The sequence below is a fragment of the Dromiciops gliroides genome, chromosome 4 (assembly GCF_019393635.1).
Source record: "Dromiciops gliroides isolate mDroGli1 chromosome 4, mDroGli1.pri, whole genome shotgun sequence".
NCBI classification, from domain to species: domain Eukaryota; kingdom Metazoa; phylum Chordata; class Mammalia; order Microbiotheria; family Microbiotheriidae; genus Dromiciops; species Dromiciops gliroides.
In genome coordinates this window covers 187,770,628-187,798,359 of record NC_057864.1, presented here as the reverse complement: position 1 = coordinate 187,798,359, position 27,732 = coordinate 187,770,628, and the positions used below count along the sequence as shown (strand labels likewise).

At 42.0% G+C, this 27,732-nt stretch overlaps 1 protein-coding gene and 1 pseudogene across 1 annotated transcript in view; both read left to right on the top strand.

Annotated features, from left to right (window-relative positions):
* LOC122754823 overlaps window positions 1-13,526 on the top strand; it is a 31,545-nt pseudogene extending 18,019 nt beyond the window's left edge.
* The window catches only part of GNGT2 (G protein subunit gamma transducin 2), a 76,690-nt gene that overhangs the window by 9,422 nt on the left and 39,536 nt on the right, over window positions 1-27,732 (top strand). The gene's annotated exons all lie outside the window — the stretch shown is intronic.

The window sequence follows — 27,732 nt, the reverse complement described above, 5'->3', positions numbered from 1 at the left end:
TAATAATTTTTTTTGACTAATTATTGACTATTTCTGAACTATTCAGTTTAATTGTAAGAACTTGTAATGTGATATGGCCAAATACTCCATGAAATGATGTTTCTTGTTACCTTTGTTTGTCACTTTTCAAGGAGCTGATCTTCTGTTTAACTACAACTTTTTCTTCTGGTTTTATTCATAGTGAAAATGTCACATTTTAAAATTAACTATCAGTTATTCATGATAAAAAACAAAAACCAAAACCGTGATCCCCATTTCCTCTCTCCACATCAGCTTAGATAATTGTAAGTATAAGATATACAGACTTCTCCTTTCTCCTCCAACTTCACATACTTGTGGCTATGTGGGTATATAAAAATTCTGCTTTTCCCTAGACATGAAGCCTACTAAATGTTCTTTGGTGTTTTTTTTTAATTACATTCCCTTTTCCCATATTTTAGAAACTTTTGGCTCCTTAAGACTAAAGATGAGAATTTTAATATCTTACTCTCTCCACTGGGGAGATTTTACCCCAGAGCCCAGAATTGGTTGGGCATAAGCTTGGATGAAGGGGATTCTCCCTAGACCTTTGGGATTGTGGGTTGATTAGAGCCAGTCACTGCAGCTGTTTCTCTCTGATTATCTTCCAGAAAAGGTTTGATGGCCTTCCTTTCAGGTCAGCTAGTGGTTTATCAAGTGCAAATGAATTAGGTGGCAACATTTGGGTGGTTTAGGCTGGTGTTTATCTGGTTGTATTTGCTTTTAGCTCAGCAAATATTTCCCTAACAATTATTTTGCAAAGAGGGGAAGTATAAATAAGATGCAGCCTCTGCCTTCAAGGAGGTCCCAGTCTTGTAGGGTGAGATAAGAGAAAAACACAGATATTTGTAATGCAAATGGAATATAATAAGTGCCCTAAAGGTATTTAAAAAAATTACTATGAGAGCTCAGAGGAAGGAGAGAAGGCATCATGAAGTAAACTTTTGTTGGAACTAAGCCTGGAAGAATAGGTAGAATTTCAACTGACAGCTAATGGGTGGTATTCTAGGCTTAAGGAACAATAATATGAGGAAAATCAAATAAGTCACACTCTGAATAGCTCAGAACCCATTCAGAGAAGGTTCCAAAATCCCATTTGGTTAGACCATGGAGCAAAGCTGAAGGGGAAGCTGAGACTATGGGGTGAGCAGTCACAGCGAATGCACCACTCAGGAAGATGCCACAAGGGACACTTCAGAAATTTTTTTTGGAAGTGTAGGGATTCTTTAATCTAACCCCGCCCCCATTGTTTTAAAGTATGTTTTATTCTTTTTTAAATTAATTAATTACTTTTTTGGTGGGGCAATTGGGGTTAAGTGACTTGCCCAGGGTCACACAGCTAATAAGTGTCAAGTGTCTGAGGCCGGATTTGAACTCAGGTACTGCTGACTCCAGGGCTGGTGCTCTATCCACAGCACCACCTAGCTGCCCCAGCATGTTTTATTTTTAAAACACTAAAAGAAAAGCAATGAGCATTTTCATAGTAGAAGAGAACAAGATGATTGTATATGAATCTGCAAATATCTATATGTATGGTTTGCTTTTTTAAAAAATTGAATATTGCTTTTAATAAATGCTTACAGCAGCTCTTCAAAAATTTTCTTATCACTGTGGGTGCTCTCTCCACACCTTAGTAAATGGTCCTGATGAGTTGTTGTGACCAAAAAACCCCCAACAAAACCCCAAACCCAACCCATTACCTGCCAACTTTGTGTTTCAGAACTTAGTGACCATAGGCATATTATATCATGAGGACTGCCCTTTTGAAGCCTTTTGGATTTGGTAGAATCTACCAGAGCTTGTGTACCTTCAGCATATCCTTGAAGAAACCAGGGTCGCTACCATGTCATGCTGAAACATGAGAGAATGGGCTTCAGTGGAAGTTTATAAAGGCATTTTTTTTTTTGATGAGGCAATTGGGGTTAAGTGACTTGCCTAGGGTCACACAGCTAGTAATTGTTAAGTGTCTGAGGTCGGATTTGAACTCAGGTCCTCCTGAATCCAGGGCCGGTGCTCTATACACTGTGCCACCTAGCTGCCCCTAAGGCATTTTTTTTTTAATGTTGGGAAATCCAGTAATCTACAACACAAAAGTATTATTTAGTTATTTTGAAAAATCAAGCTGAAAGTTAAAACTGTAAGCCTCTCATGACTGGAATTGCATGAGGGGTGGGGAGCTTAGAATTTTGAAGCCTCGTTCCAGACTCCCAAATGACTTATTTAGCTTGTGTGTATGACAGGGAGTTTCCCTGGAATACAAGGCAGGACAGACAAGTTGGGACCAGATGTGTAGGCTATGGTTATTAAACTCAGGAGTTTCAGCTTCATTTAGTAAACAATTGGGAGCCACTGAAGATTTTTACATTGTGGGAGGAACGTAATGGGAAACTGGAACCTGGAATCCATTAGAAGACTATTGCAATAGGTTAGGTAAGAGTTGTATTAAGGTTAGAACAGGAATGATAATGGGAAGAGAAGGGAGAGGGAGGGAGAGTCATGCGTGTCCCTTCCAATTCCGAAGGCTGTGAACTCGTGATTCTGAGGTTTCCAATCCAAATAATTGGGAGAATGGTGGTATCAGCAACAGAAATAGAGAAGTTGGGAGGAGGGACTGTTGTAGATGACAAGACAATCTAGTTTGGAGCAAGTGGTGTTGTACTTAGCAGGAATACAACACAATGTGGGTGGAGTTGTTCACCAAGTCCACTTTCTTTCCATTCAACAATTAGATACCGATTTGGGAGTGATCTGCATAGCTGAAGCCTTGGAAATGATTGGGCTTGCCAGGGAAAGTATAGAGAAGAGAAGAGGGTCAAGGACAGGGCCTTGCATTTGATTAATCCTTTCTTGATTCTTTTTTTGCATGTGTGTGTGTGTGGGGGGGGGGGGTGTTGTTTTTTGGCCAGGCAATGAAGGTTAAGTGACTTGCTCAGGGTCACACAGCTATTAAGTGTCAAGGGTGTGAGGCCGGATTTGAACTCAAGTCCTCCTGAATCCAGGGCCGGTGCTTTATCCACTGTGCCACCTAGCTGCCCCCCTTGACTCTTTTTTAAATTAAGGGGAAAAAAAAGCAAAAAACTTTTCCATCTATTATCTCATAGTCAAAAATGCAAGGACAACTTTCTCCATTTTCCAGATTATAAATCTGAGGCCAGGAAGGTGAAGGGATTTTTTTTTTTAAAGATCACATTATTCCATAGCAGTGCCAGGATTTGTGTTAAGGATTTTTTATGCTTCCTAGCCCAGGGCTCTCTGGTCTTGGCTTATGTGGAGATTAGAGGGAGGGCAGATACAGCTGTTCCCTGAACCCCTTTGAAGCCCCCAGCCTAAATTACATCCATCAGCCCAGGAAATGGATATCTGCCTTAGTAGATGAGGTTATCTCTAGAGAGGGAGCTGGCTGAACAGGTGTAGGAAGGGAATGGGCGTTTATATAATGCCTAATATATTCCAGACACCCTGTTAAATAAGCACTTTACAATTTTTGGGGGGGGGATCCTCACAACAACCCTATGAGGTAAGTGCTATTATCTCTGTTTTACAATTGAGGAAAGTGAGGCAGGCAGCAGTTAAGTGACTTGCCCAGGGTCACACAGTTTAGTGAGTGTCTGAGGCTGGATTTGAACTAGTTTTTCTGACTCCAGGCTCAGCGCTCTCTCCCTAGCGCTCCTATCCACTTTGCCACCTAGCTGCCTAAGCAAATAATAAGATCAACACAGTCATCTTTCACAAATGAAAGCCTGGTGAAATTTAGAAAGAAAGCGTTTTGGGCTGGGAATCAGTAGACCTGGATTTTTGTCCCGACTCTGCCCCTAAAGTTTCTTTGACCTTATATATATAATATAAAATATAATTATATGTGATATGATATGTTTAGCACAGTGCCTGGATGGATTATTTTTATTATTAAATAATATGTATCCTATAATTGTGCTGCCAAACTACCTTTGCCTTAGTTATGGTTTTACATAAACATATTTATTTTCCCCCAATAGCTTTGGCCTTCATTGGGGGGAGGGGGGGAGGTGAGGCAATGAGGGTTAAGTGACTTGCCCAAGGTCACACAGCTAGTAAGTATCAAGTATCTGAGACTGGATTATGAACTCAGGTCCTCCTGAATCCAGGGCTGATGCTTTATCCACTGTGCCACCTGGCTGCCCCTGCCTTCATTCTTAATAAGAAGGTGTAATGACTTTTGCCAGCTTGTCGTTGGATCATGTGTCTGGAGGCTGGTTGGTTTATTGCCCTGAATGCACTCTCAGCCAAAAAACCACTGTTCTGGGTCCTAGGGAACGGAGGAGGGTGCAGAGGGGGGTTGGGCTGGACAAAGCAGTCTTTTCCCTCAAAGAAATCTGTGGGGAAAGAGCTCCTTTCGAAATGGGGTATTAGACCCTCAACTGTGAATTCACTATTTTGGATCGTAAGGAATTTAGGTTAGCGGTAAGAAAGATTTTTAATGACCAATTGGCCCTTCTTAGCTTCCTTGATGGTGCCCAAGGAAGGCCAATTTCGGAATCGAGTTTGCTAAGAGCTTTGATTTCCTTGCAAAAATGAAGTCAGCGATTTTTTTTTCTTCAAAGTGGGCCCAGGTGTATAATTTCTTCAGTCATTAACAGTCACAACAATGCTACAGTGTATCATAACAAGGCTGTGTCATCATGCCAAGTGGGTAGCAGGGCTGCAAAAGTGTGGGTGTTTACACGGCCAGATCAGTGTTAAGTGTGGCCAGGGGTAGAGGCAGATTAAAGGGAAAACCGGAAAAACCCCATCAGGGAATACCAAGGCACAGCGAGCCAAGCTGTATAATCAGCCTGGAATGAGAGGAACAGCATTGGAGGTGAAAGAGCAGTTGGCCTCCGGCCCCTGGTGTGCCTTCTGTGAGTCAGGTGCCAAAGCCTGGGTCTCATACAGCCCATCTGAAAGGGAGAGGAGGTTTGGGGCTTGCTGTCTGTCGAGAGGTGACTCAGCCTGCTGAGCCAGAATCTCCACGCCCACAATCATGTGTCCTCCACCTGTCCTTGGTTCCCCCGTGAATCAGCAAGTTTTTTCCTCTGGGCCTCATTACAGGACTTCCCTTGTGGCAGATTTGAGGATCTTGCCTACTGTTAAGTAACACAGCTGGGCGTGAGCAAGAATGTGTAGTTTCATAAGGAAAGAGGCACGATCCCAGCCCTTGAGAAGGGTTCCAGGCTCTGACGGGGAAAGATGCCACAGGGAATTTTGTTGGGTTAAACAGTCAGCTCACGCACATAACATGCTCAAAACAACTGGAGAGCAGCCCTTGTCTAAACAACCCCAGAAGTTCTCTTCAAGTCCTGCCACTATCTGTCTTTGAGATTTCCCTTCTCTGTAAAATGGAGGATTGAGGTGTAAAAAGGAAACAATGTGAAGACAGGGTGAACTACAGAATACTGTACCATTGAATGCCACACTATGTGGCTCACTACTGAAGCTCTGGACTGACACAGGCCAAATTCAATCTTGGAGGTTTCCCAGTTATTCTCAATGATCTATTTGGTTTCATGCCTTCCCTTCTTCTGTTCTTTCCTCAGGGACTATCAGAATTTGACACATTTCTAAGTCATCACAAAAAAGAAAAAGAGAAAGGGCCTACAGTTGCTATGCAAGCACTCAGGTTAGCAAGATACCAAATATTGGACAGATTTTTTTTTTCAAGCAGTCAGCAAAAACAAAAAAAATTGTGTATCTCTCAGTAGCAGGCTTCTGCCTTCCAGAGAAGACCTATACAATCTTTCCAACTTATAGGATTGCTACATTGGATATACCCTGCAAAGGAAAAGCATTTAGGATTGCTATGGAGTCATATATCTCTCCCCTCTGGGGGCCTCCACTTTCCAAAGAGGAGGTAGAAACAGTTCAGTGGAATAAATACTAGATTTGAAATCACGGGACCTGGATTAGAAAATCAACTCACTTACTGTGTAACCTTGCATTAGTGACTCCCCTTCTTGGAAGCTATGCATTCTCAAATTTAAAATAAAGGGATCACGAGCAGCTAGGTGGCGCAGTGGATAGAGCACCAGCCCTGGATTCAGGACGACCTGAGTTCAAATCCAGCCTCAGACACTTAAACATTTACTAGCTGTGTGGCCCTGGGCAAGTCACTTAACCCCAATTGCCTCACTAAAAAAACCCACACATAAAAAGACAAAAACAAATCCGGCCTCAGACACTTAACACGTACTAGCTGTGTTACCCTAGGCAAGTCACTTAACCCCAATTGCCTCACTAAAAAAAAAATTTTTTTTTTTAATTAAAAATAAAATAAAAGGATCAGAGGCAGCTAGGTGGCGCAGTGGATAAAACACCAGCCCTGGATTCAGGGGGACTTGAGTTCAAATCTGGCCTCAGACACTGGGCACTTACTAGCTGTGTGACCCTGGGCAAATCACTTAACCCTCATTGCCCTGCAAAAAAAAAAAAATTAATTAATTAATTAAGGGATCAAAGTAGGTGACTTGTAAGGTTCCTTCCAGGGCAGCTAGTTAGCACAGTGAACAGAGCATTCCTGGAGTCAGGAACACCCAAGTTCAAATCCAGCCTCAGACACTTCCTAGTTGTGTGACCATGGGCAAGTTGCTTAACCCTGTTTTGCCACAGTTTCCTCATCTGTCAAATGAGCTGGAGAAGGAAATGGCAAAACCAGTCCAGTATCTTTGCTAAGAAAACCCTAAATCAGTGTTTGGGGCAGGTAGGTGGTGCAGTGGATAAAGCACCAGCCCTGGAGTCAGGAGTACCTGAGTTCAAATCCAGCTTCAGACACTTGATACTACCTGTGTGACCCTGGGCAAGTCACTTAACCCCAATTGCCTCACCAAAAAACAAAATAAAACCAAAAAAAAAACCCACCCCAAACCCCTAAATGGGGTCAGGAAGAGACAGGGATGACTGTAAAATGACTCAACAGAAACAAGAAGGTCCCTTCTAGCTCTGTATCTATAATCCTATATAATTGCCATAGCTTGACAGTACCAACCTGCAATTGAAACCATTTTAAGCAAAGAAAAAACTGGGGGTTGGTAGTCAATTCCCTTCTGCCAGATATTTATGGTCTCCATACCAGTGAAGGGCAAGTCTAGATTTGTTCTTCTTTATCATAGTTCATTCCATGCTCTGTTGTAAAAACATCCTTTGTTGTGTTGGGGTCCATCTCCCACAACTCCTGGATTGACCCAGGTTCCCATGCTCAGACTAGGAATTCCCATCACTCCACTGCTGCTTCTCTCTCACTGCCTTCCCCGAGCTTCATGATTTCCAATGATCCATCTCTATGTGTAGCCCTCCTCTCTATCCTCTCTTCTTGTCTGTCTTTCAGGTTTCTTTGTTACATAGCTCAGGCATGTGACCTTAGCCTTGAACCAAAAGGTTCACCCAAGAGTTAATCATTTCATGCCTTGCCAAGGAATATCATCCTTTATTCAGGTGACAATAGAAAGAAGAAAGGATTTACCAAGTTCAATTACAAAACAAAGAAGTTGGACTAGATGGCCTCTTTGGTCCCTTTCACCTCTAAATTAATCAATCAATCAACACTTACTAAGGGCCTACTAAGTGCTGGGCACTATGCTAGGCACTGGGGATACAAAAAGAGGCAAAAGACAGTCCCTGCCCTCAAGGAGTTCACAATCTAATACATCTATGATCATATCCCCATGATGGGTTCAAATTACAACTCTCCTACCTACTACTTACTAGTGTCAGTCCACTAGCATTTTTAAGCACACTCAGTATGTGCCAAGGAAGTAAAGACAAAAAACCAAAATGACCCCTGCTCTCAAGGAGCTCATCATCTAATGGGGGAAATGACATGTAAACAACTATGCACAGGGGCAGCTAGGTGGTGCAGTGGATAGAGCACCAGCCCTGGAACCAGGAGGACCTGAGTTCAAATCCAGCCTCAGACACTTGACGCTTACTAGCTGTGTGACCTTGGGCAAGTCACTTAACCCCAATTGCCTCAACAAAAACAAAAACAAACCAACCAACAAAAAACCCCCAACTATGTACAAACAAGCTATCGGCAGGATAAATTGAGGGTAGTCTCAGAGGGAAGGCACTAAGGTTGGGGAAGACTAGGAGATTCATCTTGCAGAAAGTAAGGCTTTAACTGAGACCTGAGGGAAACTTGGGAAGCCAAGAGGAAGGAGAGAAGGAAGACCCTTGACCTTAGTAGGCAAGACTCTCCCCTTGTGTAAGGGACGGCCGCTTCTGCTGTAACATAAGAAGACTGAACTATATACATGATCGTGAAGATTCTTTCTAGCCCAAAATCCTATGATTCTGTGCCAGGTCAGGGGAGCAGAGTTTCCAAATCTTGAAAATCTCTCCCCTGATGGGTGGAAAGCAAAAAAAGACAGGTCTCCTCCTTATTTCTCCACAAAGATTCAGGGAGAGGAGATGCCGTCCCCTTTCAAGGCTGCCTTGGACAGGGATGAATCAGCCTTTTCTCTGTCTTTAATCCCTCAATGTGGTCACCTTGCCTCTGCCTCTTGGCAGGGCATGGGGTATTGCAGGGGCCTTCTCAGGATGGCCTCTGATGTATCTCTGTAGGCTGTCAGACTGCCTGCTCCGGGTCACTCTATTCTGGGAGTTGCCATTTGTCCAATCTAGGTTTCCTCTCCCCACCCCCCCCAGCCCCTACCCTTCTACTATTTGTGGTTATACTAAATATCCCAAACTACCCTCCCATAACATGGGGCTTTTTTTAAAATCTCCCCTTGCTCCCTTTTATCTTGAGTTATGTGGCACTCTTAAGAAAGCCCTGGAGACACCAATTAGCCCCCTTCCCAAAGAGCAGGCAGAGCTGTACTGGAACGTGGGCAGACTGTAACCCTGATCCTCAGCCCAATATAGCTCTCCTGAAAACCTCACCCTGTAATCTGTGCCTCCGGGACAGAACAGGGGATCCAGAGCCTGTCATTATCCCCTGAATGGGGTGGCACCTCCCAGAGAGTGGGTTTGGCCCGGGATTCCCTCCCTTTGGTGTTTTACCCAGGGTCTAAACCAGTGATTATCAAACTAAAGTGAGAGGAGATTTACAGGAATCCCCTCTCCCAGCCCTGTTCACCAAATTTGGGGCCAAAATCATTTGAGAATTATGCCCAGGTAAAGGAATATGGCAGCAGGCTCTGTCCGGCCACGGACAAATAAAAGTCAGATAGCAAGTGATTTGGTCCTTCCTTGAAACTGCAGCAGCAGGAAAATAACAACAGAAGGGACTCCTTGATATTGCACTTGAAGGTTTACAAAGTGTTCTCACAGGATGAGAGACCCAGAGAGAGCTTAGGTTCCATCCACCCTTCTGCTTGAAGACTTTCAGCCGGGATAGAGGGGAGCCTCCCCCTCACCCCATCTCACAAGGCAGTCCCAATCATGCCTCTAGTACTTAGGAAGTTTCTTGCTGCATCGAGTCTCATTTTGCTTCTTTACAACTTCTACCCATTTCTCTTAGCTTTGGGGGACCAAGTAGAACGACTCTGATTCTGCTTCTGTAGGACACCTCTTCAGATATTTCATAGAGTCATAGACCCAGAGCCAGAAGAAACTTCAAAGACCTTCTTGGTCAGTTACCTCATTTTACAGATGAAGACAGTAAGGCCTAAGGAGGTTAATTGATTTGCCCAAGTTCAAACAGGTAAGTAAGTATGCTGAGGGGCTGCCCCCACATGTAGTGGTTGTGTGGTTCAAAGGGAGGCAGAATAGACATCTTCAGCCTCTTCTCCATCCCCTCCTCACCCCTGACCCTTCTCCAAAGGAGATTTTAGTTCCCTCCAGGAGGGGAAGGAAAAAACTGGGGCCAGAAGTTTGTTGACTTTGCTCTCTTCTGAGAATTACATGCATCTGGTCCTTTAAATATTACTAGTCTAGGAGATGTGGTTTTCAGGTTCAGGCTAACTTCCAATCACTGTTTCATTACAGGGAAAGGAGGAAGGACCCCAAGCTTTATATCCAAGGCTTGACCCCTTTCTCATCAAATACCAGTTTCACAATGAGCACGCATAGCAATTAGCAGAGAAATTCCCATTTATCTGAATCATAGCAAAACAGAAAATAGAGGAAAGTATACACAGGAGAAAGGCAAGTAGGTGGTGTGTAGTAGACAGAGCGACAGGCTTGTGGTCAGGAAGACCTGAATTCAAATCCAACATCAGATACTAGGTGAGTGACCCTGGGCAAGCCACTTAACCCTGTTTGCATCAGTTTCCTCATCTGTCAAATGAGTTGGAAAAGGAAATGTTAAACCACCCCAGTATCTCTGCCAAGAAAACCGCAAAAGGGCTCATGAAGAGTCAGACACAACTGAAATGTCTGAACAACAACTTCAATGGATCCTTATGGGGCATGTCCTTGAGGCTCTCCACCATCTTGCCTGCCTTCTAATGAACTTTGGTTTGTAAGCACCCTCCTCAAAATGTTGTGCTCAGAACTGAAAACAAGCTTCCAAATATTATCTAAGCAATGCAGAGAAGAGCAGAGCTTTATCTCCCTAGTCATGGTTTTGGGTTTGGTTTGGTTTGGTTTGGGGATTTTTAGCTGTTATGTCATGCTATTTCTCCATAGAGTTCTACTCCAGTGTCTTGGTGCTGAGTGAAGATGATCCTGGGCTCCCAGAGGAGTCCAAGTTTTGGCAGTTTCTACCATACTGTTTGGGAGGGACTTGTGACCTAGATGGGGGGGAGGGCTAGCTCACCCAAAGAATTGGAGGATCATCATGAATCTTGTAAAATAAAAAAGAGATTTAAAATAAAAGATTTAAAAAGATTTAAATCTTGTAAAATAAAAAAAGAGAGGAATAAATGGTCAGGGGACAGATCACTATGGAGAATTGTTGCACTAGAGTAAGAGAAGACCAAGTCTTTTGTATCTTTACAAAACAAAGAAAGGGGAGGTAAGGGCAAGATAATTATGTGGGAATCTTTGAATAACGGGGTATCAGTAAGATATGTAGTACCCATCCATATCTTGCATATTGTGTAATTTAAATATCTAAATGTAGGTTCTAATCTGTCCCCCAAGTTTTGGGGGGAACTGACTAAAATCACTGATAAACGAGTTTAGGTTTTTAAGGGTTTATTGAAAGATAGTAAAAGAAAGAGAAATATTGAGAACAGAATTCCTACAACCTGGCAATCCTATCTTTCTTTCCTCAACTCCTCTGTGAAGTCCCCTCCCACTACCGAGATGCCAGGAACCAAAAGAGAGTGAGCTTCCTGCCCAAGCTCAGCTTCCTCCTTCCTGTCCCCTCCCAGAAATGGGAGGTTCTTCAAGCTGATTGGTTGACTGGGCCGAAAGGTGGTCAAAGTTCAAAATTCTTAGTTTCTGAGAACCATGCTTTCTTAAGTACCAGCCAGATGTGCTTACTCCTAGTTAACTAGGAGTCAATAATCCAGTCAGCCGCCTTATCCAATTCAATCGTTTAAATCTCCAGGTGGGTCCCTGAGTATCTGCTAAATCCATTATCTTAACACAATATCATCTTGCAGAACTTGGTATTTCTTATCAGTGTACTAGGGTCATGGTAAGCAACACCCATTCCTGAGGTGGGAGACAGTGCTGCCTTTCCCTTAGCCTTGGGGTTGGGATCTTTAGGTTTCGTGGGGTCCCACTGCATTCCCACAACAATACCATAAAGAGGAGGATCTCCAAATCCAGGAAAAAAAAAAAAAGAACTGTGGAGTATAGATGCTGAATGAACCATACTATTTCTTTTGTTTTGGGTGCTGTTGTATTTCTATTTTGAGGTTTTTCGTCATTGCTCTGATTTTTCTCTTATAACATGACTAATGCAGAAATGTGTTTAATGTTATATATATATATACCCTATATCAGATTACCTGCTGTCTGGGGGAGCGGGGAGGGAGGGAGAAAAATCTGAAATTTGAAATTGGAAAGCTTGTATTGTATAAACAAAAGTTGAGAACTACCTTTACATGTAACAGGAAAAAAAAATAAATAAAATACTTTATTAAAACAAAACAAAAGAAAAACAATACCATAGAGGCTATGAGTACAGTAGAGTACAGGGGCAGTAGTCAGAAAGACTTGAGTTTGAATCTGGCCTGAGACACTTACTATAGCTGTGTGACCTCTGGCCAAGTCATTTAACCTCTGTTTGCCTCAGTTTTCTCAGTAAATTGGGAATAATAACAGTACCTACCTCTCAGGACTTTTCAGAAGGATAAAAGGATCAAATACACATGTTTGTAAAAAGAGCTTAGCATACAATAGGTATTATATAAATGCTTTTTCAGGCTCCATTCTCTAGCCCTCCAATCAGAGGGGAAAGGCAACTGAGGATGCTGAGGAGGTGATGAATACCAAAGCTGAAGGCTCATCTCCAAGAGGACAGGGTTTCTTAGGAAACTAGTGGTTCAATGCATAGAGCACCCTACCTGGAGTCCAGAGGACCTAAGTTCAAATATGGCCTCAGACACTATCTATGTGGCCCTGGGCAAGTTACTTAACCTTAATTACCTAAAAAAAAAAAAAAAAGATGGGGTTTCAGGTCACACAACTCTAGGGGTTCTGGACAAACATGGAGGCTCATGGAAGGAAATCTCTGGCACATACCAGATTCTTGGCTCTTGGCTCTTGGCAGAGGCTGTGTTGGCCCTAAATGTGGTGCCTTTCTTTGCCTCCTGTGACCTCTACTTCCTCGTCTGGCTGCCCTGATAAAATGTTTCCCCATCCTCTGCCTAGCACTCTTTGTTCATACCCCCCAGGGCCCAGTATCAGATGCCTCTGGGTAAGCATGCTCTTCTCTGCCCTGGGTGACATCTTCCTCATCAGACTGGAACAACTCCTCTTTGGTGTGGCAGCTTCTGCCCTGATTCACCTCTTCTACCTTGGGGCCCTGAGCTGGGTCCTGAACCGATTGGCCCCCTGGGGGTTCTCCTTTGGGCTCCTGCAGCCCCACCTCCCACCCAACCTTGGTCTCCTTATGGTTTCTTAGTGCCTGGACCTAATGCTATGGTGGGCACTGGCCCGTGGGAGACCCATGGCACTTGGTGGCCCGTTCTTCAGCATCTCTGATGCTGTCTTGGCCTGGAACACTTTTTTATTTGTGTTTTTGTGGGGCAATGAGGGTTAAGTGACTTGCCCAGGGTCACACAGTAAGTGTCAAGTGTCCTAGGCTGGATTTGAACTCAGGTCCTCCTGAATTCAGGGCCGGTGCTCTATCTACTTCGTCACCTAGCTGCCCCACTACCTGGGACACTTTTGTCTAGCCCCTGCCTCCAGTGTGTTTGATCATCATGGTCACCTGTTACACTGGCCAAACCCTTCTGGCTCTGTCCACCATTGAAGGTAGATCCCCCAGAGCTGACAAAGTCCCTCTCACAAAGGTGATTGACTCCAGTGAGGCACTCACCTCCTTTGGAGTCCCAGCAGAGCCAGGACTTGGAGCTCAGAACTTGAACTCTTCTCTAGGATCCCTCCTGTCCCCTCCATCACCTTCTGGGGCTTCCTCCCACCCCACCCCTTCTTAGTGCTCGTCTCCCCATTAAAAACAATGGGGGGGCAGCTAGGTGGAGCAGTGGATAAAGCACTGGTCCTGGATTCAGGAGTACTGAGTTCAAATCCAGCCTCAGACACTTGACACTTACTAGCTGTGTGACCCTGGGCAAGTCACTTAACCCCAGTTGCCTCACTAAAAAAATAAAAAACAACAAAAAAAAACAAATAAAAACAATACGGGGGCAGCTAGGTGGCGCAGTGGATAGAGCACCAGCCCTGGACTCAGGAGGACCTGAGTTCAAATCTGGCCTCAGACCCTTGACACTTACTAGCTGTGTGACCCTGGACAAGTCACTTAACCCTAATTGCCTCATCCAAAAACCAAAACAAAACAATACCACCTGGAACAGATGTTTTTCCCATTCTCCCCAGATTCTGAAGCTTTTCTCCTAGTTATTCACAATCCCTGTTTCCCATGCTTTCCCCTTGCTTACCTACAACTGCTCCACTTCCCTATCCTGATGCTTTTCTCCTCCTTACTTAGGATCCCTTAGTTTCTGATACTCCCCCCCTCCCTTTCCAGCCCTTTGACTGAATTTTTTTCTCCCCATTACCCACAATCCCCCACCCTACAACTCTGGTTCTTTTATCTATTAGTCCCCATCCTCCCAGTTTGGATGCATCTTTTCCATTTCCCATTCCCTAGATGTGTTGCTTATCCCTCCATTATCCACACCACCACCTTTCCCTGAAAAAAGTGAATATTGGGAAAATAAATAAAGACAAATGATTATTCCTTTCCCTTTCTTGAGGTCTGCTTTCTGAGGACCAGCCTAGCTAAAGTATGGAAAGGCTCTTCACAAGAGGTTGGTTGTTTAGTGATGTCTTTTATTTTATTTATTTATTTATTTTTTAAATACTTCAATCTATATTCAGATAGCATCAGTTCTTTCTCTATAGATGAATAGTGATGTCTTTTAGCCAGAGCAATCAAAAACCAGCCAAACAAACAAACCAAAACACACAAAATTACAAAATAGGCCACAGGGTTGAATGACTGCCTTTGGTTTGGGTGTCGAAAGTAGGGGCGTGGTGGAGAAGGAGGCAAAGGGTGCTAAGAACCACAGTGTTTTTAGGTTCTTTGTAAAACTGAACAACTGATGATGTGCTAAATGTGAGATCTTTGTCCAGGGACCTGCTGGTGGGCTTGCCTTTGAAGAATTGACTTTTATTAAGTTTAACACTCTTACTGCTAATGAAACCAAATGACAAAAGGAAAGTAAGTTGCTCAATGGAAGGAAGGCTTAGGGCTCTGCCTCGCATATGCAAATAAAGATGCTAGAGTTGGTTTTATTGTGTGTACAAAGGTAACAAGAAATCTCATTTCATAGGATGCTGTGTCATCTCATCAGGTATTACTCATTGAATACATAATTGCCAAAGGAAGATGATTTCAGCATATGTGAAACTATCATTGAAATGAAATCCAAATCTGTTGTAGTGGAAGAGGAAGTGGAGAAATTATGTAGAGACATGATTATGGTACTACTCAGTGACTTCAAAGGTAGAAAAAAAAATTGGATGGAAAACTTAGTCTGTCAGAAATAAGACCAGTCAGAGGCATATAAACCACACCAAAGCCCCCTGGAAGGGAAGCAGCATTCGACAGTGGACAGACCCTCCTCTAACCCCTCATATTCCAGTGCTTTCTCTCTGTTAATTATGTTCTATTTATCCTGTATGTAACTTGCTTTGCATATATTTGCTTATATATTTTCTCCCCCATTAGACTGTAAGCTCCTTGATGCCAGGGGTTGTGTTTTGTCTCTTAGGTACGTGGCACATAATAAATGTTTGTTTGATTGATTGATTGAAATCTCATTTCTGTTACTTGGGCAAATCATTACACAGGGCCTTCATTCTTTCATTTGTAAAGTGGCAGTTTAGATGGACAGCTTCCAAAGTTCCTTCCAGCTCTAGACATGTGACCCTATGATTATGGAAACTTTCTTTTCAAAGATAGTCAAGAGGGGGGGCGGCTAGGTGGCGCAGTGGATAAAGCACCGGCCCTGGATTCAGGAGTACCTGAGTTCAAATTCGACCTCAGACACTTGACACTTACTAGCTTTGTGACCCTGGGCAAGTCACTTACCCCCCATTGTCCTTAAAAAAAACACAAAAAACCCCCAAAGAAACAAAGATAGTCAAGAGGCACTAGAGCTGGTGAACAACCAATGTTGTTGTTGTTGTTATGAGTCCTGCCAGACTCTCTGTAGTCAGGAAGACCTGAATTCAAACCCGGTCTCAGACACTTACTAGCTGTGTGACCCTGGGCAAGTCACTTAACCCTGTTTGCCTCAGTTTCCTCATCTGTCAAATGAGCTGGAGAAGGAAATGGCAAACCACTGCAGTATCTTTGCCAAGAAAACCCCAAATAGGGTCACAAAGAGGCAGACATGACTGAAACAACTTAACAACAAAAGGATTAGATATATATCCTATAGATAATCTGGAAATTAATATATATAATATGCAAAATAAATAGAGTAACCAGCTACACTCCAAGAATCTAATAACTTCTGATGTGGGATGGAATTAGGGTCAAATTGATCATGAGTCGTTCCAAAAGAATTACAAGACTCAGTAGCTCAGTTTCCCAAGTTATATTGCAAAACTGTGAGTGAACACAGGGAGAGAACCAGAAAAGTGGAAAGATATCCCTTGAATAAGGAAAGAAAAGACAGTTATATTTATAGTATGGCTAAATTGATTATCAGTCTTATTATAATAATCTCTGCTTTAGGGAGGTACAGGGGAGGGCCTGTCCTTCTCATTATAATATTCTCCACCTTTGGGAGGTACAGGGGAGGGCTTATCCTAATTTGGAGTTCCTGGGGTCCTAAACCAACCCCCCAGGTGGGTACCTTTTTCCCTGGAGGTATGTTTTGGGGGTTTACACATCATAAGGTGAATCTGAGGACAAATTTGGCAATTTCTGCATATGTCACTTTTTGATTCCCATGTTGTTTTCAAAATATCTTCATTTATCAGTAGAATTTCTATACCCTGTCAGTATATTGTTGTTATTGTTAAAGTCTTTATGACCTGCCTCTATATGTTCTTGTTATGGGTGGTGATTTATGTGGGTAAGAGAACCTAGACCCTGACTTGTTTCCCAAATCTTAAGTTATCCATTAACTGGGGTCTGAATTCCTCTTAGAGCTCAGATCTAAATTAGAGCTTGGGGCTTAGGTTTTTTTGTTAAACCCTTTTTTGCCTCCTACATCACTTCCAAGTTGTAAAACTCCAGGGACAAGGTGACTACAGCCTATGTGGCTTTGAGCAAGTCATTTAATGTTCTTGGTCCTCTGTTTCTTCAGCTATAAAAAGAGTCTACAGGACAACTACAACAAAAATGGGCCAGGCATTCTGCTACTAAACCTTGGAAAATACAAATACTAGAAGAAAGAAGAACAGCCCCTACCCTTAAGGAGATTATATTCTTTTCTTTTTCCCTGCCTTTATTTTTGGGGGGAGGGCAGAGCAATGAGGGCTAAATGACTTGCCATGGGTCACACAGCTAGTAAGTGTTAAGTGTCTGAGGCTGGATTTGAACTCAGGTCCTCCTGAATCCAGGGCTGGTGCTTTACCCACTGTGCCACCTAGCTACCCCCTAAGGAGCTTATATTCTAATGGAGAGGACTAATACATAAAAGTGAGCTGGAAAGGTAGACTGAAAGTGGGTCATGATAGAGAAAGTCCAGTGGAGATGAACTGGGAGTGCAACATGGAGATGAATAAAGACACGACTGGCCTGGCCCTGGCTGTTCTCCTAACCAACCAATCATTCAGAGGATGCAATGGGGAGAGAGGGGTTTGGGGGAGGGGGGAGAAGGGTAGGAAGGACTTCCAAGTAGTCCAGGGTTGGAACAAACTTCCTGAATGAAGAGGTTTCTGTGGCCTGGTAAAGACTTATGGAGATGAGTCAGCGGTGTAGCCTGGAGAGGAATGTCAAGTGGAGAGATAAAACAACCAAGGACAATATTGGTTTAGAATATAAACATATTTGTAAAATTTTATGGAGGAGGATGTAGGAAGATCACGAACAGTATTGCCTCATAAAACAGAAGCAGTGAAGGGAAAAACAAGCTTAAAGGAAGCGTAATGAGCTACCAAACAAAAGAGAATGACCCTGAGGTGATGTAAAGATGGAATTGAGAGGACAAGCCAGATGAAAAAGAAAAGATCTGTAAAAACTATAGTGTGAAACATTTTCTCCATTGTGACAGCAGGGACACTACTCCTAGACTCTAACATTAATCCCTGATGGATTCCAAGAAGAAGGGACATTAAGGAAAACAAAACTAGGAAGAAACACTGGACTGGACGAAATAGGCACAGAGCAGGTCTGTGACATCATAATTATGACAGTGTAAAGAAATAGATTCTCAGTATATCTGAAAGAAGAGAGAATACTCAAGACTCAGAGAAAAAAAATCAAAGCTTTTTATCACCCCCTCCAAAAAAAAAAGACTAAGAAAATGTCAGTATCCACTGACTTGTATGTCTATTTTTCCACTTCTATGCAATTTTCGTAAGACTAATCTACATGAATATTGAGGACATCCTTGATGAAGGTATTAGAAGGGAACAGAGAAAACAAACTTTTGAAAATTATATTTCACAGTAAACCAGTCATATAATTGAGTGAAATGTGCATTTAATTACAAAATTTTGTTGTGTGTTATTTGTCAACTATTAAAAACAAACAACTTGATTCTGTGGAACAAATTGCAACCTTAAAAGTTCTTCGACAAGTTGTCTTCCTTGCATATATTAAAGTTATGGTTCAAAGACGCTCTGGTTATTAATTTCATCTAATCCTTTTCAGTTGTTTTTTGGGGGGGGAGCAGGGCAATGAGGGTTAAGTGACTTGCCCAGGGTCACACAGCTAGTAAGTGTCAAGTGTCTGAGGTCGGATTTAAACTCAGGTCCTCTTGAATCCAGGGCTGGTGCTTTATCCACTGCAATACCTGGCTGCCCCCAGATTGTATTCTTAACAAAGGGGCTCTTGCCACTGTCATGGATGATATCTGGCAGACAGTTCAAATTTAAGAGGAATTCCCTACAGGTTGTGACATCCTCCACATGCTCATGTAGGTAGCTGGTAGCATGCTGATTACATTGAGTCCCAGAGCATTGTAAATTCTCCTAAATGAGTTTTTTAATCATCCAAACAAGTATGGCCTAACTATTGTGATGTTTAAAACCTAAATGTGTGGTCACCTTAAATTAGAAGCTTTAGCACCAGTCTTTGGGCATTAAGCGTTGTACATATATTCTCTCCAGGGCCTGCATCAAACTCACTGTAAGAGTAGTTAGTCTCTGAAATGATAAGTTTCCATAATTCATAAATCTCATATTAATTTCACCAAAGACAGTATGATGGTAAAAATGCATGTTATGCTGCATAACTGGGGATATATTTGTAATATATACAATAATTCCAAACCATACCCAGAGTATAATGACATATAAATGATAAATGAATGTAAATAACTGATAATATTAGCCATTATTACATAATCTTCTTTGAGCAAGTAAACACATCACCTTACACACTGCTTCAAGATGATTGGTAGGCATTATCCAAATCCATTGGCTCACTGGACTTGAAGGTGGTCTGAGTTAATTTCAAAGTCCTTAGCTTCTGAGAACAATACCTTCTTAAGGGCTAGCCAGGTGTGCTTACAATCTAGTTAACCTGAAGTAGGCTAATCAGCAGTCAGTCACTCTCACTTAATTCAATCAGTTTAGATTAATCTCCAGATGGGCCTTTGAGTATCTGCTAAATCCCATTATTTTATCACACTATTCACACAAAACCATATGAATGGAGAATGTCAGTTGTTCAACTATGATATGCAGTTGAATGGACAACTGAGAGAGCTGGTCTATCAGTACAATATCTTGAACAGAAACCCTACCTGGTCTCAGAATTAAAAAGGAGCCTATAGAACAAGACTAGGAAATTACTGTTTTTATGACCCCAAGCTTTTTCCTGAAACAAAGGCCTATATTTTTTATATTAGTATTCATGGGCAATGAGGTGGCACAGTGGATAGAGTGCTGGGCCTAAAGTCAGGAAGATTCATCTTTCTGAGTTCAGATTTGGCCTCAGAAGCTTGGGTGATGCTGGATAAGTCACTTTTCCCTGTTTGCTTCAATTTCTTCATTTGTAAACTAATTTAGAGAAGAAAATGCCAAATCACTTCAACTCTAAATGGGGCCATGGAGAGTCCTGTGTGGCTGCAGGTCACAAAATGCCACAGTTTCTAAAGTATTACAATAGTGGCTTGTCAAATATTACCAGGAAGAATTGTACAGGAAAAACTGGGTAAAAATATTATCAGAGAGATATATAGCCAGAAGGAGCTGGGCCTAAAAAAAAAAAAGGCAGGGGGCGGGGAGAGGGGGGGCAGCTAGGTGGCATAGTGGATAGAACATTGGCCCTGAATTCAGGAGGACCTGAGTTCAAATCTGGCCTCAGACACTTGACACTTACTAGCTGTGTGACCCTGGGCAAGTCACTTAACCCCAATTGCCTCACCAAAAAAAAGAAAAGAAAGAAATAATTGGGCCTGTCATGTAGCAAGGGTGAAAGATAATCGATGGGCAGTACACACATTCCCTTGGTATTTATGCAAAGTCAAGAGATGCAGAGGAAGGCCCCCAGAATGTTGGATGGACCCCCTGTGGAGGAATTACTGAAGGACGGGGAGAGTCACATAGGATGAGAAGTTGTTGGACAGGCTGTGATTTGCTGTGTTGGAGGGAGTACCCATATCACTGATCACCAGGGAACAGAATTATCAGTGTGTCCCACAGTGGAGTCACCTTGAGTTTGTAATCTAATGAAATCCTTATATCTTTTTCAGGTGGAATTACCATCCACCCATGCCTCCTCCATCTTGTATGGGTGGTGTTGATTTTTAAAAACCACAAGTGTAAGACAATATTTATCCCCATGAAATTTCATCATATTAGATCTGGCCAATATTCTAGCCTGGGAAAATATTTTTGGATTTTGATTATGCACCCAAAGTGTTAGCTTTCCCTCCAAGCCTTATGTCAATCTACACATGGTTATTTATCTAATTCACTAGTAAAAATGTTCAACAGAACAAGGCCAAGCACCAGTCCCAAGAGCCTCTACTAGAGGCCTCCTTTGAAGCTGATGCTGAACTAATGAAGTTGATGATGATGATTTTTTGGGGGGGAGGGTCAGCCATCCAAACACATCTGAATCTGTCTAAACATACTGCTGTCCAGCCCACATCTGTCCATCTTTTTATCTTTTTTCCACAATAATAGCATGAGAGACTTTGCCAAATGGTTTCCTAGAATCCAGGTAAACTGTATCTAAAGGATTCCTTCGAACTAGCAGTCTAATAAGAAACTCAAAAAAGGAAATGAGGTGATTCTGGCATGGTCTGTTCTTTTAAATTTTTATTATTTTTTCCAATTAACAAGCATTTATTTTCTCTCCCTCTTCCCTCCACCCTCAATTGACCAAAATGAAAGAAAAAGATAATTCTTGTGTTATGGGAAATGTCTACCAGGGTTTCCTCTTCCTCTCCTCCCCACCCTTCCCTAATGGGTTAGGTTAAGTGGCAAATCACTAGGATTTAATTTTCCCAGGGGTGTCAATTGGCTTCTGAGTCATCTGGTAAAGTGGGTAAAGCATGGGTGGAGTCAGGAAGATATGAGTTCACATGTGACCTCAGACTACTTGTGTGACCCTGGGCAAGTCACTTAACCTCCTTCAGCCTCAGTTTCCTCAACTGTAAAATGGGGATCAGAATAGTACCTACCTTCCAGGGTTGTTATGAAGATCAAATGATATAAAAATTGTAAAGTCCAGTGCCTGGCAAATAGGCACCTAATAAATGCTTATTTCCTTCCTTCCTAAGGGGCAAACTGCACCTCCTCTGATGCAGTTTACTGGTAATCTCTGGTTTGATTGATGTAGCTTCCTGGTCACCTAAGAGGCTTAAAAAAAAAAAAAGCCCAACCACATGAGCCTGAGTCCTTTACACTTGTCAAATGTCCCAAGACTAGGAGGTAGGGAGAAGGCAGGCTATAGTGACTGCCCTGCCCTGCCCTACTAAAAGTATTTCCATATGGAATTGGGGATTGGTGGTAGTGGTGTCAAGTTTGCTTTCTCTTATATGGCTAAGTTAGTCTCCCTTCTTTGGTTAACTGTTGAATTACTTAGGAGTGCTCCATTTCCTTCCGACATTGAACCTGAACTAACAAGGTATTTACTTAAGTCAGGCCTGTCCTTAGCACCTCCTCAACAAATATGCCTAATCAAATCATGCAGATTCCTGCACTGGCCATATCCAAAAATGTATGTCTTTTTTTCCCTATCTTGAGATCTATCCATCACATGATCTATTCTTGTAACAAATATTTATTTTATTTTTTCCAGTTACACATAAAGGTAGTTTTCAACATTCATTTTCATGAGATTTAGAGTTCCAAATTTTTCTCCCTCCCTCCCTTTCCTTCTCCCTTCCACAAGACAGCAACCAATCTGATATAGGTTCTATATGTACAATCCACAAGTACTCTTTTTTTTTTAGTCTGTGTTCAATCAGTATCAGTTCTTTCTCTGGGATTGGATAGTATGCTTCATCATTAGCCCTGTGAGATTGATAGTCTTGGATCATTGCATCGCTGAGAGTAGTCAAGTCATTCACAATTGCTCATAGAACAATACTGCTGTCACCGTGAACAATGTCCTCCGATTCTGCTCACTTCACTATACATCAGTTCATATGATTCTTTCCAGGTTTTTCTGAAATCATCCTGCTTGTCATTTCTTATAGCACAATAATATTCCATTACAATCATATACCACAGCTTCTTCAGTCATTCCCCAATTGATGGATATTCTTTTGATTCCCAATTCTTAGCCACCACAAAGAGTTGCTATAAATATTTTTGTATAATTTTTTTCCCTTTTTTATAATTACTATTCTTAACTGTGTCCCTCCATCCTATTCCCTTCCCCATGATATGTACTCTATTACCTATCTTCTTCAACCCTATCCCTCCTCAAAAGGGATTTGCTTCTGACAGCCCCCTCCCCTCCAATGTTCCCTCCCTTCTTTTGCCCCTCTCTCTTTCTCCCCTTCCCCTTCTATTTTCCCACAGGGTTAGATAAATTACTCCACCAAATTGAGTGTGTATGTTATTCCCTCCTTGATCCAATTCTGATGAGATTAAGCATATGATTTTTTTGGGGGGGGGGGGCAGGGAAATGAAAGTTAAGTGACTTGCCCAGTGTCACACAGCTAGTTAAGTGTCAAGTGTCTGAAGCCGGAATTGAACTCAGCTCCTCCTGAATCCAGGGCTGGTGCTTTATCCACTGGGCCACCTAGCTGCCCCTATGTGATCTACTCTTAAAGAATCCATGCTGGGACTCTGTGATCACCACTTTCACTAACCATCCCTTTCATAATACATTCTAGAATTGTACAGAAACCATAATCAGGCTCACTGGCTTATATTTTTCAGAATTCACTGCACCTCTCCCAACCCCCTCCTTTTAAAATAAAGTGGGCCATTTGCCTTCTCTAGCCTTGCAGTACCTCTTCTGTTCTCCATGACCTTTAAAAGATCAATGATATTGGCTCAGCCATCATATCCATTTGTTTATTTCTCAGTATCTTGAGATATATGGACCTGGTGACTTAAACTTATCAAGTAGGACTAGGTTCTGTCTTCCTGTCCTTCCAATTATCTTGAGTATCAGCACCATATTAGTCATTTTTCTTCTGTCCTTTCCAGTCCAAAGATCATTCTTCCTGGTTGCAAAAACAGAAACAAAATGGAGTTGATCTACTTTGCTTCCCACCCACGCCCCATCATTTATTGTCCCTGTCTGCCCTAAATGGCAACCCTATTTCTTCAAGTCTTCTCTTTTCCCCAATAGAGTTTTAACAAAAAGGATCTTTGTTATCCTCAGTGCTCTCAGCTCATTCTGACACTATTCTTACTGGACCATGCTGTGCCTTTATATTCATCTTCCCTTACCTGTCCTTGCTGCCATTTTCTGTATGTGTTTTTTAAAAAGTTCCCTGGGTGACCATATTGTTCTCTCTAAACAACTACCTCCTATCTTCCTCACAAGAAATGTTTCTTTGTGTCTCCAGAATTTCATTCTTGACAGCATCTGTCCTTTCTGGCCTGGCTTCCTCTGTAGAATTTTAGTACATGGAATTCTATCTTTTCTCTGAATCCTTTGAAAACTGCTCTCCCAAAATACCCAACCTTCTTCTGCCCTTTCTCTTTCACAAGTTATAAGATGGAGTGGATGCTTCTCCCCAAGATTCCCATCATTTCTACTTTTAACAATCACTTCCTACCTCTTGGTGAGAATCAAATTGAGAATAAGAACGTTCCCTTGTTGGTTCTTCCATATTTAGAAGAATTATTTTTCAGTCAGGTTAAGAAACTATAAGCTTCTCTGCTTTTGTCCAGGCAGATTTCTAGATAATTGAAGACTCTTTTCACTACTGTGTTGCATATCTGTGCCAGGCCTTCCTGAACTCAGCTATTTCATCTTTCTGTCTCAATGACCTCTATTGATCCTCACCCAAAGGAGACAGGTTTTAAGGGTTGTTGTAGGGAAAGGCTGGTGTTCTATGGGTAGTGGGACATAGAGTACAGGAAGAAGAGTAGTCAAGTCAACAAGTGTATATTAAGAATCTATTAAGGCACCATGCTAAGAGCTAGGGATAGAAAGAAGGGGAGAAAAATCCCTGCCTGCTCTCAAACAAACAAGGTTAAGTGACTTGCCCAGGGCAGTAAACTTATCAGATATGAACTCAGGTCTTCCTGACTCCAGACCCAGAGCTCTATCCACTGCACAACCAACCTAGCTGCCCTCTGTGTGATGATTCCCATAATGACAATAACTCATAACTTGGTTTCTGGAAATGCTTCTTTATCACCTTTGTCCTTTCCACTGCTCTGTGGTCTCCTGACACAGGCCTTTCACCCATTCAGTCCTGAATCTCTATCCCCTCTCCTCCTAGGGCTAATGTGGGTAGGGTAAAAGTTTCCTTTTTTTCCTGGGCCTATCTGCTTAATATAAAATTATAGTGGGATGCAGGGATCCCGAGAAACTTAGAGACCCCAAAAAACTTAGAGACCCCAACCCCTGAAGAATCCTTTAACTTTAGACATTAAAACCAAAGAATCCAGTAGGGAAAAACAGCTCTGTATCCCACCTTCAGAATGTGGTATAGCCAGGCCACTTAGACCCTGGAATATTCAGAGACAGTTCCATCTATGATGTAAGCACTGATAAGCACACCAAGGTCTGCAAGAAACAAAGATGATATCTAAGTTCCATATGTTCTAGATATGGACTCCTTGCACGTCAGCAGGATGTGTGCCGCCTATTTTACTGATAGCCCAATACTCAATCTCCAGGCCCCACCTCCCCAGTAGTTTTGCAATCCCTTTCCTTGGCATGTAGCTTTCTTTGTCTGTAAACATACATAATAACATCAACTCTTTTCTTATTTGGGGAGGCAGTCTCCATCTTAACTACATCCTGGCCATGTATTCCTCTCTCCTAATAAATCTATTTTAAAAGATTTGCTGTGAGCCTCCAATTCTTTGGGTGAGTTAGCTTTCCTGATCCCAGTTGGAGCTTCTCCCATAACATTATGTTCCTCCCACAACAAAATTAATGGTCAATTGCAAAAAAAAAAAAAAAAAAAAAAAAAAATTAAAAAAATTCTATTTTATTCCATAGTCCACAGAACAAGAAATATGCCAGAATAGTCAGAGGGTAATGGTTTATCTTCGGAAATTTCTATTTGAACCCCATCAGAGAAAGCTGAGGAATTATGATATGAGTCCAATCACAACAACAACAACAGAGGGTTATAAAGCACTTTACGATGACAAAGTACTGTATGGATATGGTTGAGTTTAACACTAACAAAGCAGAATGAAATGGCAGATGTGGTGCTAGACTTGGAACCACTAAGACATGAATTCAAATACTGCCTCAAAACGTTTACTAGCAGTGCAATAACAGGCAAATTACTTAAAGATTCCTCAGTCACAGTTTCCACACCCGAAAAAAGGAGATAACAGCTCTGACCTCATGTTGTTTTGAGGATCAAATGAAATCATGTGCATCAAATGTTTTACAAACCTAAATGAGCCTTGTGAAATAGGTGGTGATAGTATTCTTATTCCCATTTGACAGATGGAGAAACTGAGACTCAGAGTTGTTAAGGTCTCACAAGCAATAAGTAACAGAAGCCCAGAATCAAACCAGTTCCTTTGTCTTGAAAGCCAGGGTGCTTTCTACTATAGTATCCTGCCTTTCAGAGAAAAACAAACAAACAAAAAAACTTACCTCCTTATCTTTATTTTTTTTATTAGCAACAAACATTTATTTTATTTTTTCCAGTTACATGTAAGGGTAGTTTTCAACATTAATTTTCATAAGATTTAGAGTTCCAAATTTTCTCCCTCCCTCCCTCCCTTTCTTCCCCCCTCCACAAGATTGCAACCAGGTTAATATATGTACAATCCACAAGTGTTCTTTTTATCAGTTCTTTCCATGGGGGTGAATAGTAAACTTCCTCATTAGTTCCTTGGGATTTTCTTGGATCATTGCATTGCTGAGAGTAGTTAAGTCATTCACATTTGCTCACTGAACAATACTGCTGTCACTATGCACAATGTCCTCCCAACTCTGCTCATTTCATTATAATGTTCATAAGTCTTTCCAGGTTTTTCTGGGATCATCCTGTTTGTCATTTCCTATAGCACATGACCATTCCACCACACTCATATAGCACAGCTTTTCCCATCATTCCTCAATTGATGGACATTCCCTTGATTCTCAATTCTTAGCCTCCACAAAGAGTTGCTATCAATATTTTTTGTACAATTTTCCCCCTTTTCTCTTTTTCATGATTACTATTGTTAACTGTTTCCCTTCCATCCTATTTCCTTCCCCATGATATTTATTCTATTATCCATCTTCTTTCATCCCATCACTCCTCAAAAGGATCTGCTTCTGTCTGTCCCCTCCCCCACTCTGCCCTTCCTTATTTTGTCCTTCTCTCTTTATCCCCTTCCCCTCCTATTTTCCTGCAGGGTTAGAGAGATTACTCCACCCAATTGAGTGTGTACATTATTCCTTCCCTGAGCCAATTCTACTGAGATTGAGGTCTTTGAGCTAATTCTGCTGAGTGTTAGGCTCATTTACTGCCCAGATTAAATAGATTACTCCACCCAGTTGGGTGTGTGTGTTAGTCCCTCTTTGAGCCAACTCTGATGAGTTTAAGGTCTTTGAGCCTTTTCTGATGAGTGTAAAATTCATTTACTGCCCTGCTCCTCTCTTCCATCTCTTCCCCCACTCCATAAGCCTTTTCCTGTTTCTTTCATGTAGGATTTCACCTTCTCCCCTTCCCCCTCCCTCAGTGCATTCCCCTCACCCCTCAATTTAACCCTAAGGATGTCATCATGGGGCAGCTAGGTGAAACAGTGGACAAAGCATCACCCCTGGAGCCAGGGGGATCCCAGCCAAAACCCAGCCTCAGACACAAGACAGTCACCCACTGTACAACCCCAGGTATGTCCCCCAACTACAATTTTTTTATAGTTCTCTAGGGTCTTGTATTTGAAAGTCAAATTTGCCATTCAGATCAGGTCTTTTCATCACAAATATCTGAAAGTCTTCTTTTTCATTAAAATCCCATTTTTTTCCGCTGAAAGATAATGCTGAGTTTTGCTGGGTAGGTGATTCTTGGTTGTAATCCCATTTCCTTTGCCCTCTGGAATATCATATTCCATGCCCTCTGGTCCTTTAATGTAGAAACTGCTAGATCCTGTGCTATCCTAACTGGGGCTCCACAGTACTTGAATTCTTTCTTTTTGGCAGCTTGCAATATTTTCTCCTTAACCTGAGAGCTCTGGATTTTGGCTATAATATTCCTAGGAGTTTTCCTTTTGGGGTCTCTTTCTGGAGGTGATCAGTGGATTCTTTCAATTTCTATTTTAGCTTCTTCTTCTAGAATTTCAGGGCAATTTTCCCTGAGAATATCTTCGAAGATGATGTCTAAGCTCTTTCCTTGATCATGGTTTTCAGGTAGACCAATAATTTTCAAATTATCATCTCCTGGACCTATTTTC